This window comes from Miscanthus floridulus, chromosome 10, assembly GCF_019320115.1.
Source record: "Miscanthus floridulus cultivar M001 chromosome 10, ASM1932011v1, whole genome shotgun sequence".
NCBI lineage: Eukaryota > Viridiplantae > Streptophyta > Magnoliopsida > Poales > Poaceae > Miscanthus > Miscanthus floridulus.
Genome location: NC_089589.1, coordinates 20031881 through 20042016, shown reverse-complemented (window position 1 = coordinate 20042016; position 10136 = coordinate 20031881). Strand labels below are relative to the sequence as shown.

The 10136-nt window shown below is 44.4% G+C and overlaps 1 pseudogene; it reads left to right on the top strand.

The window, feature by feature from the left end:
- The first annotated feature begins 1182 nt into the window (after positions 1-1182).
- Positions 1183-9470, top strand: LOC136486337 (uncharacterized; annotated as a pseudogene).
- Positions 9471-10136: the final 666 nt, after the last annotated feature.

The window sequence follows — 10136 nt, the reverse complement described above, 5'->3', positions numbered from 1 at the left end:
CCGTGTGGATGAAAGGGGACTGAGCTCCAACATGGGCGAGTGCAAAAGGAGAAAATCAAGGCGAGTTTCTCCAATTTTGGCCACAAAGAAAGCAAAGGAGGTGAATTTTGTGATGCCAAAAGACTGACTAAAGGGCGTGGCAGTTGATTTAGAGTACCGAGTTGCTAGTTTTATTTGGATTTGGTAGAAGATTTGAAAGTGAAAGGATAAAACTTCATAGGTGGTAGTGCAGAGATGAAGACAATGGCATGGACTTGTGGTCCTAGCTATAATATAGATTGGAAAAAGTATAAAGTGATCCTCATATAATATTATTTGAACAGCTTGCGTTGAAAAACAATTTCTTTTTATAACTTATCTATCTTTTTTTTTTTGCGCCTCATAACTATCTATCTATATGTCACACTTTTTTTTTTTGTTAAAACGTGAAACCGCAACAGAACATTAGCTTCGTTAGTGTTAGTTGAAGATAATTGTTTTTAGCTTTTAATGTACTTAGAGCATCTCCAACATGACTACCTAAAATAGGCTCCTTACATAGTTTTTATTCTATTTTCTCACAAAATTCAGCATGTTGACCCTCAATGATGTTCATTTTACCTCCACAGTTAAACAGAAACAAAATTTAAACTAATATAGACTTAACATATTATTATTATAACACATTTTCATAGATTTAAATTTTAAAATTTGAGGATAAGATTTTGGGCAGTCAACAAATCTAGGAGACCAAGTAAATAGGTAGACTTTTTTTCTTCAATGCTTAAATATATATTAAGATTCACCTATAAAGTAGAGGATTTACAAAAAAAAAAAAAACTCTTAGAGCCTGTTTGAATCTGATAAACTAAAAATAATGTCCAGAAAGTGTCTCATTTTGTTATTAGATTATTTTTATTTTTTCTTATTTCCTAAGAGATAAATAGGAACCTTCAAAAATAATTATTAGTAACCAAATCTAGAAAACCTTTACGGAGACGCAGACGCCAGAATCAGGCTTCGCCGCGACGGCCGCCGGGTGTGACAACCGTTACTCGTGGCGTCGCCACGCGTGGTGCGTGAACCGCGCATGCTGCCAACGTGTCGCGCCGAAGCTGCCGACTTCAACCCCTTCGAGAAAAAAGTTGCTGCCTAGCTCAGCGGACCCGAGGCCCGAGGCCAACAAAGTCCAAAGCGCGCGCACACACACGCACTACAGCCGCCTTCCGTTTCTGCCCTCCCCTCTCGAAGCCGAGGTTCACGCGCGATCGCTCGCAGCGGCGGCGGCGGCGGCGCTCACTCTGCAATCTGGTGGAGGCTGAAGCCATGGGGAAGAAGAGCGCATGGTTTCAGCAGCGCGCGCCGCATCCCTTCTCGCCTTGCTGTTGAGGCCCTCCGGAGCGCGGATCTCGGCATCGGCGACCACAGCGCCGAGGAGGAGGAGCTTCTCACGGCACCGCGACTCTGGGAGATGGTACGGGTCCTCACTCGCGCTCCAGCTCCCATCCTCTTCATTCGTGTGGCGCGTTTATTTCGGGATTCTCTTCGTTATTTGGTTGGCTAATTTCTTCGGAAGAGAGTGTTAAAGTCGCGGGTTGAGCCGACCAACTCTGTGTGAGGGCAAGGTGTTCGAGATTATGCGGATTACATTTGCCCTGCCTCTAGTAGGACACAAATTGTATGTCTGTTCAGGAGGGAAGGGGAACCGAATCGGATGGAGTCGCGTTATGTTAGCCCTACCCTGTTCTTGTGCAGAATTCGTGCATTTGGGCATGGGCTGGTAGCCTGGTACTATTTTGAGAAGGGGCAGGGGCAGGGGCAGGGGCAGGGGCGAAGGCGAGGGCGAGGGCGAGGGCGAGGGCGAGGGCGGGCTCATGCTCGAGGAAGCCTTCAGATTCAGATAGAAGCCGGTGGGGGGAGAGGAGTCTGACGCTCCTGGTTTTGCATAAAAATAGTCAAATATCTTGTCATCCAGAAACACGCTCCAGTGGTCTGTGGACCGAAACCATAGTTTCGTTCCAAGATTCAATACTGATTTCCAAATGGGACCTCATAGTTGTGACTGAGCTAGGAACTGCTATGACTGCCGTGTCTCCTAAGCCTTTCCATTGTCAATGGACAAGGAGATCGGAGCTCGAGGAGATTGTGGCAATTTCCTACACTCTGAAGCATCAGGTGGGTGCTTGGAGCCCTGGATAAATATACAGTACAGAAACGTGCAACACTATTGAGATTTTTTTTTGTGGTGTTGGATTTTGTGTATCAACTACAGTTTCATATTGGGTGAATCGTGAGAAATCCTGCTGGCAAGCACCATGCCAGGATGCAAGCACACTTTGATATGCGCTTACTTAGGCCATGAAGGCTTGTTATTTTAAAATTGGGAGGTTTTGTGAATTAACCAAATTTGCATGTTTGCACTTTTATGTAGGACATCGTTTGTGAAGTGTGTGGTGTTGTTGGCTACGGGCAGCTTTTAGTACAATGTAGCAACTGCAAGAACGCTGCGAGGCACCTGTAACTTCTCTTTCTACTTGTTCTTCAAAGTCTTCATGTCTTCTATTTTCAAATTAAAGTTTCTAAGTAAAAGAACAAAACAAATGCATGAGTTTTGATTATCTTGTCGTAATGAAGTTTGGAATTGCTTGGATGCATGATTTATTAACATTTTATAGAGAATTATTTGCTTCAATTCTGTCCTTGTTAATCACATCCATAAGATTATCTTTGCATACTGGACTGCTTGTTTATTTGTCATTATGGTGTTCAAAAGCCCCAAATGTTTTTAGGATTCTCATTTGAGTCCTTGAACTAATAAAAGTGACCATCTAGGTCTTTAATCAATTGCTAATTCTCATTTGGGTCCACGAACTAAAAAAGGTGACCATCTAAGTCCTCAATCTCTGTTGCGCTCGACTAAAGGTCCAAACCCCGCCATGCCACTAACAATTGCCTATGTGGACACGCCAATTAAGGTTGCAAAAAAAAAAACATCCCCTACCCCTCCATCTCTCTCCCCTAGCAGTCCTTGCCTCTCTTGCAGCCCACCTCTCTTTGTTTGTTCCATGGGCGCTGAGCATGTGCCTTCGGAGCACAGGAGAGCGTGCGGGCGTAGCCGCGAGGCCGGTATGCACGGGACCAACGGGAGGCAGAGGGAGTGGACATGGAGGTGAGGGGGATGGAGGGTTCTTCTGCAAGTGGAATGGGTATGTGGGACGTGGATCAACAATTTTAAGTTCCCGGGTGCATAGGGCATATGTCTCTATGATTTGGTGTGCTTCGGGACATCATCCCGACTCACATCCCAAACATTGACCCATCGTTGTGCCACGCCGTCCTAGAACCACGATTCGGAATGACCGTTCCCGGGACATGGAACCCCACTAAGACCCACGATCTGTGTGATTGTGACTGGCAGAACCATTAGGCATACAAAGGTGATGTGGTGGGATTTGGACCTCTTCTCGGGCGCATCATTAGTTACCTAAATGGTCACTTTTTTAGTTGGACTCATGTGAGAATCTACAATAGATTGAGGACCTAGATGGTCACTTTAGTTCTATGACCTAATTGAGAGTCCATAAAAAGTTCTAAGGACTCATGGTGCATTTTACTTTTTTTTACATTCCACTTTCTTAAGAGCCATGCAGTCTAGTCTCATTGTAATTAGGGCTTGTTTGGCGAAACTCTAGCTCCAATACTTTTTGTAGTTACTCATTCCTAACTATAGAAATTCTTGGAGCTGGAGCTGCGGGCTGACTTAGTATTGAGTTGAGCCATTCGTTTTCTCATTTTTAGATTAAACGCATAGGTCTAAAGCACTTCAATTTATCATAGATTCTATATTTAGCATGGACCTCAAACCTGGAGCTTTGTGAAACAACACCTTTTAGTAAGTAGTAAAATCCCAACTCCAAAAAAAGTCTATTTGTGTAGCACCCCACACCCAAAACCATTTTACATCCTAACCAATGTTCAAAAAGGTGACATTAGGCGTCCGCCTAGGCACTAGGCGAGGGGGTCCCGCCTGGCCTAGGGGGTAGGCGGACCCCCTAGGCGACTCCAGCTCGTCGGCAGCGCCGGTGGGGGAGGAGGAGCGTCTGGCGGAGGTCGACGGTGGGGTAGTAGCTTCGGACGCATGCGGGCGCAGGCGGCCCTGGCGGGCATGCACTAGAGGAGAGAGAGAGAGATGCCGAAGAGGGAGAGGAACCGGCGACGGCAGTTGATGCAGGAGATGAGGAAGGGTGTCGAGTGTGGCCGCGACGAGGAAGGGCGTCGAGTGCGGCTAGAACTGGAGAGATGGATAAGGTTGGAGACTTAAAGTGGGAGATGGCTGGACTCTTGCCTCTTGGGCCTTTCTATCTATCTAAGCCCACTATTCAGTTGTTTATTTTTTCTTTTAGAAAGATAATATATGTATATTAGTATATATACAAAACGCCTAGGCTCGCTTAGGCTCGCCTAGGCTGTAGGCTATGGGTCATCGCCTAGAAATCGCCTTAGCGCCTTTTTGAACATTGATCCTAACCCCCACAATGTCACAACCATAACATCTTTCTTACACTTAAAAAACTCGACCTTCAGGGGTTAAGACAATCCCCAACACTGCATTAAGAAGAAGACCTTGTCACGCAGGCCTAGAAGTTCCTCGAACCCCTGCTCTACCCATACATAGCGGCACCGTAGCCCATGTGAGAACGACCATGACTAGGGCCAGACCTTAGACCTTTGCTTTGGCGTGAGACAGACGAGGGGATTTTTTTAACCCCAATCTGAAAATTCACTCCCACGGGAGTTGAACATAGGACCTGAGGAGTGCTACTCAAGGCACTTAACCAACTCAACTAGAGACCCTCTCGCCTTTCTCACACTTTCATCCTTGATTTGCACCAGTTTACCTAGGTGCTATGTCAGGAACTTAAAGGCTTAAGGAATCAGATCTACCTAATTATTAAGGTAGGTGCAACCCCAAAGCACACGCACACTTGGGCCACAAAGCCGCGCCAAAATGTAGGTTGTGATATTACCAATTCGAACCCTTTCTCATGAACTAAGAAGAGTAGGATGTCATGACTCCCTACCACTTGCCTCGGTGCACCACCCCACGACCAGTGGCATCCTACCACCCTATCCACCACAAAGCTAACCTCCTTTTGGTCACTAGACAAGGCATCCCTAGCCACAATAGTTTCATGTGATCTTGACATGCCATCATTCTTATCATGTTGTGTTGATTAGGCAGGGGTCCCTAAAGGATGGGCTACGCCTAATGCACTAGATCTGCCTCTAGCGTCAAGGACCTTCACTGCTGCGTCGCCCGTTTCTTCAACATACGGTGTTGACCTTCCTCGGGATCGTGGGTGAGAGTAGGGGAGGGTTGAGGCCAGCAGCCCCTAACACTAGATTGCTCTTGATCTTGATGTCTCCAACACCTTTCCATTGTTTCAAACATGTCTTGGCCTTGACCATGCCCATTGAACTTTTTATGCCATGAAAGCAAACAAGGGACTTCAAAAGAGCCTTTGCCACCTAAACACTCACCCTTCCAAAAAATTCGCTTAAACAATCAAGTTGGTAGGGTTAATTGTAGTTAATTATTCCTCATATTACCTGTATACTTCTATGACCTCGAGCCATAGAAGATCTATCCCTAACTAGCGTTGTTTGTAGTTTTTGTAGATATTGTTTGGATCCGGTAATTTATGATGCCTCATCATTTGAATGGTTGTGTGATGATTGCCCCCCAAAACATAATGAAGTCCCGAAATCATTAGAGTGGAATTGTGATCATAGTCACAAAGTTCCTCGGTGGAAGGGGTCAAGGAACGTGATCGAGGAACACAACAGGCTATTTGAGGAAGGTTTTAACAAGGCAGGGGTGAGAATGTTCTCACGCCCCCAGAACATGAATGATGTTCTCGAAACGAGGAGCGTTACATGGTTCCATGTTCCCGATGACTCTAGCTGTGATGACCACTACTCTATTCAATTGGGTTCTATAATTAATGAACCAAATGTGAATAGAGTAGAGGTGACAAAGGAACCCTTGTCGTGGGGGTGTCGTAGACATAGGTCGCACAAGGCAAGGTATAGTACATGGGGGTGTCGTAGACGTAGATCGCATAAAGCAAGAAGAGATAGTTCTGATGCCTCCACTAAACATTTTCCGAGTGCAGATACATTCAATTCTTCTGAAATGTTTGTCGTGAAAAAGTTTAAGCGCAATGATGTTTTAGAGGAAGGGGAAAGTACAAATGACCACTTATTTTATCAACCAGAAAGTGCTGATGGTTCAAGTCATTCAGCTTCTGACCTTACTGTAGAAATACAAAAGACAGCGGGTGCTGCTGGACCTACTATGAACACAATGGAGTGTCTGGACCTCTCAATGGAAAAAGATAGCTGCTCTTTTTCACTGAATTGTGTTGAAGGGTTCCCTCAAGGAACAAAACCTGACTTACTTCCTTTAATCAATGATGTTGAGAGATCCTATCCATGTGTTACGGATAGTTCTTGCCCTACAGTACCAAATATGGAGCAAAAAGATGGTGTATTGGAAAATGCGGAACAACCTCATCCTTTGGAGATGGTTAATCCTGATGGTACAAGCCATTCACCTGTGGGCCGTGCATTTGAAATCGAAGAACAAGGAGCGGAGGCTGGCTTATGTGCTTCAGTTCAAGATGTTGAGGAGCAAGTAGACAGTTCTAGTCCTGCATCAGAAAGTTGGGAGCAACTTGTTCCTTTGAAGGTGGTTATACTCAGACCATGGCATGATGCGCGAAATAGCATCCTAAGATCAAAGCATCCTTCAAACTACTCACAGTCAATGCAAGGATCAGATCTATATGTTGGAAATATGGATGTCTTGGATCCTTCTAAGGAGTGGTTGGACTCAAGGTTAAAACTTGATGAACAAGGAGCGGAGCCTGGCGTATTTGCTTCAGTTGAATATGTTGAGCAAACCCATCCCAAATTTACCGATAAAACTAGTCCTATATGGTCAAGTGAGGAGCAAGTAGATGGTTCTAGTCCTACGTCAGAAAGTTGGGAGCAACCTGATCTGTTGGAGGTGGTTAGACCATGGGATGATGCGCCAAATGCAAGGTTCAGATCTAGATATTGGGAATATGGATGTCTTGGATCCTTCCAAGGAGCGGATGGACTCAAGGTTAATGTCAAATACTGTAGAGCCATCAAGTTCTTCAAATGGTGGAGGCACTTCTGTTGAGAAAGACAATACTGAAAAAACAGAATGCTTGTCAGGCATGGACACTGTCACCCCTGAACTGGATAATGTCCAGGGATCAAATCCCTCAGCAGAGCCATCAAGTTCCTCAAATGGAGAAGGAGCCTCAGCTGTTGAAAAACACAGTGCTGAAATTACAGAATGCTTGTTAGGCATGGGAACTTTGACCCCGGCACTGCATAATGTCCAGGCATTAAATCCCTTGACACCAAAAGAATGCTTGGTTTCTAACACAGACAACTCAGATGAAGCAAATGACAACTCAGATGAAGCAAATAGGTCAGATGAAGTTCATCGCAGTCGCAATGATTTTAACGGAAGTTACTATCCCAAGCCAGTGCTGAAGGGAAGAATCTCCAAAATGATGTACCCAAGACTTTGGTTTCAACTGCCAAAAATGTGGCTTGTAGGCAAACATCACAAATGGAAGATGCCATTGCCTTCCAAGCATGTTAGTCCACGTAAGGCAACAAAAAGTAGCTTCAGAAAGCAATATAAAGGGCCAAACAGACATATTCCACGTCATACTAAACATCAGAAAACCAAGCTCGTTATGAAGGACAGAAATACAGATCCTGCACATATAAGAAGTTGTAGGCCATCAAAGAAAATTGATCGTACTTGCTTAAGTGCTTCCTTGGATTTATCTCCAAAAATTAAGGAAGTAAATGATGCCAATGTTGCAGAACCAAGATGTTCTAAATCTCTAAGAACTTTTGAGAATGTCATGGCCAAGAAAAGAAAACGGCCTGTTTTATCATATGATGAAGATGCCAAGGCAATGCAGATGGAAGTGAGGATGCGCAGGAGACATGTGAAAAGTTGTGTGATGAAGCAGCGAAGATCCGCAGAAAATTCTGAGGAAGCGATGTCTCCAGGAAATTCAAATAATCAACATGCCAATGATGATATGAAGGCAAGGAAGCCGAGAAGGGCCAACAAAGATAAAAAAGCACCTCTAGGGAATGCTAGTGTTCCATGCACACGGAATGATGCTGCACGGTTAGCATCAGATCAGCAAAGCTTTATTTGCACGCGACCCATTGATAAACCTTACTGGACGTATGTTAGATGCCTTTAATCCCATTCTAAAGCATTTCAATATTTTTCTCTCTCTGCAGTGCTAACTGTTTCTCACTGTTTTATGCTGATAGTGGAATCATGAAGATTGGCCAGGAGTATATTTCATTGGCTGCACACCTGTCAAATCAAGCATGCAAGGAGGTGCAGGAATTATCACTATCATTACCAGCACTAATGAAAGTAACAAAGCATTCGAAGTTGAAAGCCTGGCCAGGGAGGTGGAAGGCATCAAAACCAATCTGCTGAATGCATTGGCTTGTATTTCTTCTCAGATAATATGAGGTGCTGTGATCTACCGCCCTACCATATGGACAATTGCTTGTTTTGTATTTTCAGGTACATGGTTTAAAATGTACTTGTTACTTTTGTAGGGAACTGGATCAACTAGTGCATTATCTCACTGATCATAGCTTAGTACTAAAATATGTCGTTGGCTTTGCCAAGCTGCTGATCTTCCCTTCTGTTTTCCTACCAGAGCAATGTCAAAGTAAGTACGAAATTGTCGATTTTACAATGTAATTTACAAATATCATAGATACGATATGGCAGTGCTCCTGTTTTAAATTTGCAACCATGAACTTTGATGGCAATGTGCCTCGGTGCAATTTTGCATTATATTGCTTGTACTGTCCAAGTGCACTTAAAAAGTTATTTACTTTCTTGCTATTGAATTCTTGTAGCTTAGAGCTCTGATAGTTTTACTTTGTTCTATGGCTAATATTTTCAGTTTACTTATCAAACCTTGTCTTTTGTAGCGTTCCAAGGGAAACACTATCTGTGGGGAGTGTTCAAGTGCAGGATGGGTACTGGGAAAACAGGTGCCGTAGGGTAACAAAAAGTTTGTGCATCACATGGGTGCAAAGTGACACCCTGGTCCAAGAAATGCCTGTTTCGAAGGGTATCACAACGTCAAGGAGACAACAGTTGCCAAGCGCTGTCCATGGCTTTTGCACCGAGACCGACCCCTGTGATCATACGAAGCCCTGCCCAAATTCAGAAAGCTCCCGCACCCAAGCTGTTTGGCCTTGTCATCGCGCAAACGACGAGGTTGGAGCACTTCATTCGGGAGCTGGAAACTGTAGGTGCATTGGTGGTTTCTCTGAACTTGTGAAAGGTTTAGCTAAGGCCCGTCCTGTCAAGTTCACGGCCTGAAGCAATGTAGTAGCAAGTAGGATCAGAATTCAGAACTAACCAGCGGCAATCACGCTCCGGCTTCTGAAGTGTAGCTGTAACCTTTTGTTGATGTTCAGGACTGAGAGCTAGATTGTCTTTTAACTACTGTCACGTTTTAACACTGAAGACGTTCCTGTGCCTGCAACCCTAATCTAAGATGTATCACGCTGCATCAAGTGGTGCCTGCTACTCTGCTATGAAAAGTCTAGCCAAAATTATGTTTCTGTGTGCTGTACTGCTGTTTGCGTTGTGTTTTTAAGCTGGACATGCATCTTACCTGCGCTAGTAGATTTTCTGCTCCAGAGATACAGTTGCATAAAATGTAAATGTAAAGGTGAATGCTTTCTGCAATGGTTCTAAACTCCAAAATTTTTAGATACTGATCTGAAGTATGAATTGCCGCTCATTCGCTTATTCAAGAAAGCCATATATGTAGTGACACTTCATACAGAGTATTTATTAAATAAGACTTGCACGTGTCGCGTCCTAACGCAATCCAGTCAGTGCACTGCCTCCAGCTCCAGGGAGTAGTGACAGCCGGACAGGAGTTACTTTCTCGAGTTACACGTTCCTGATGTCTCTGAAGTCTGAACCGTATCTACTGCCAAAGATCTAAGACAAAATCCAGAAACCGGAAAGGTGCACGCCCATG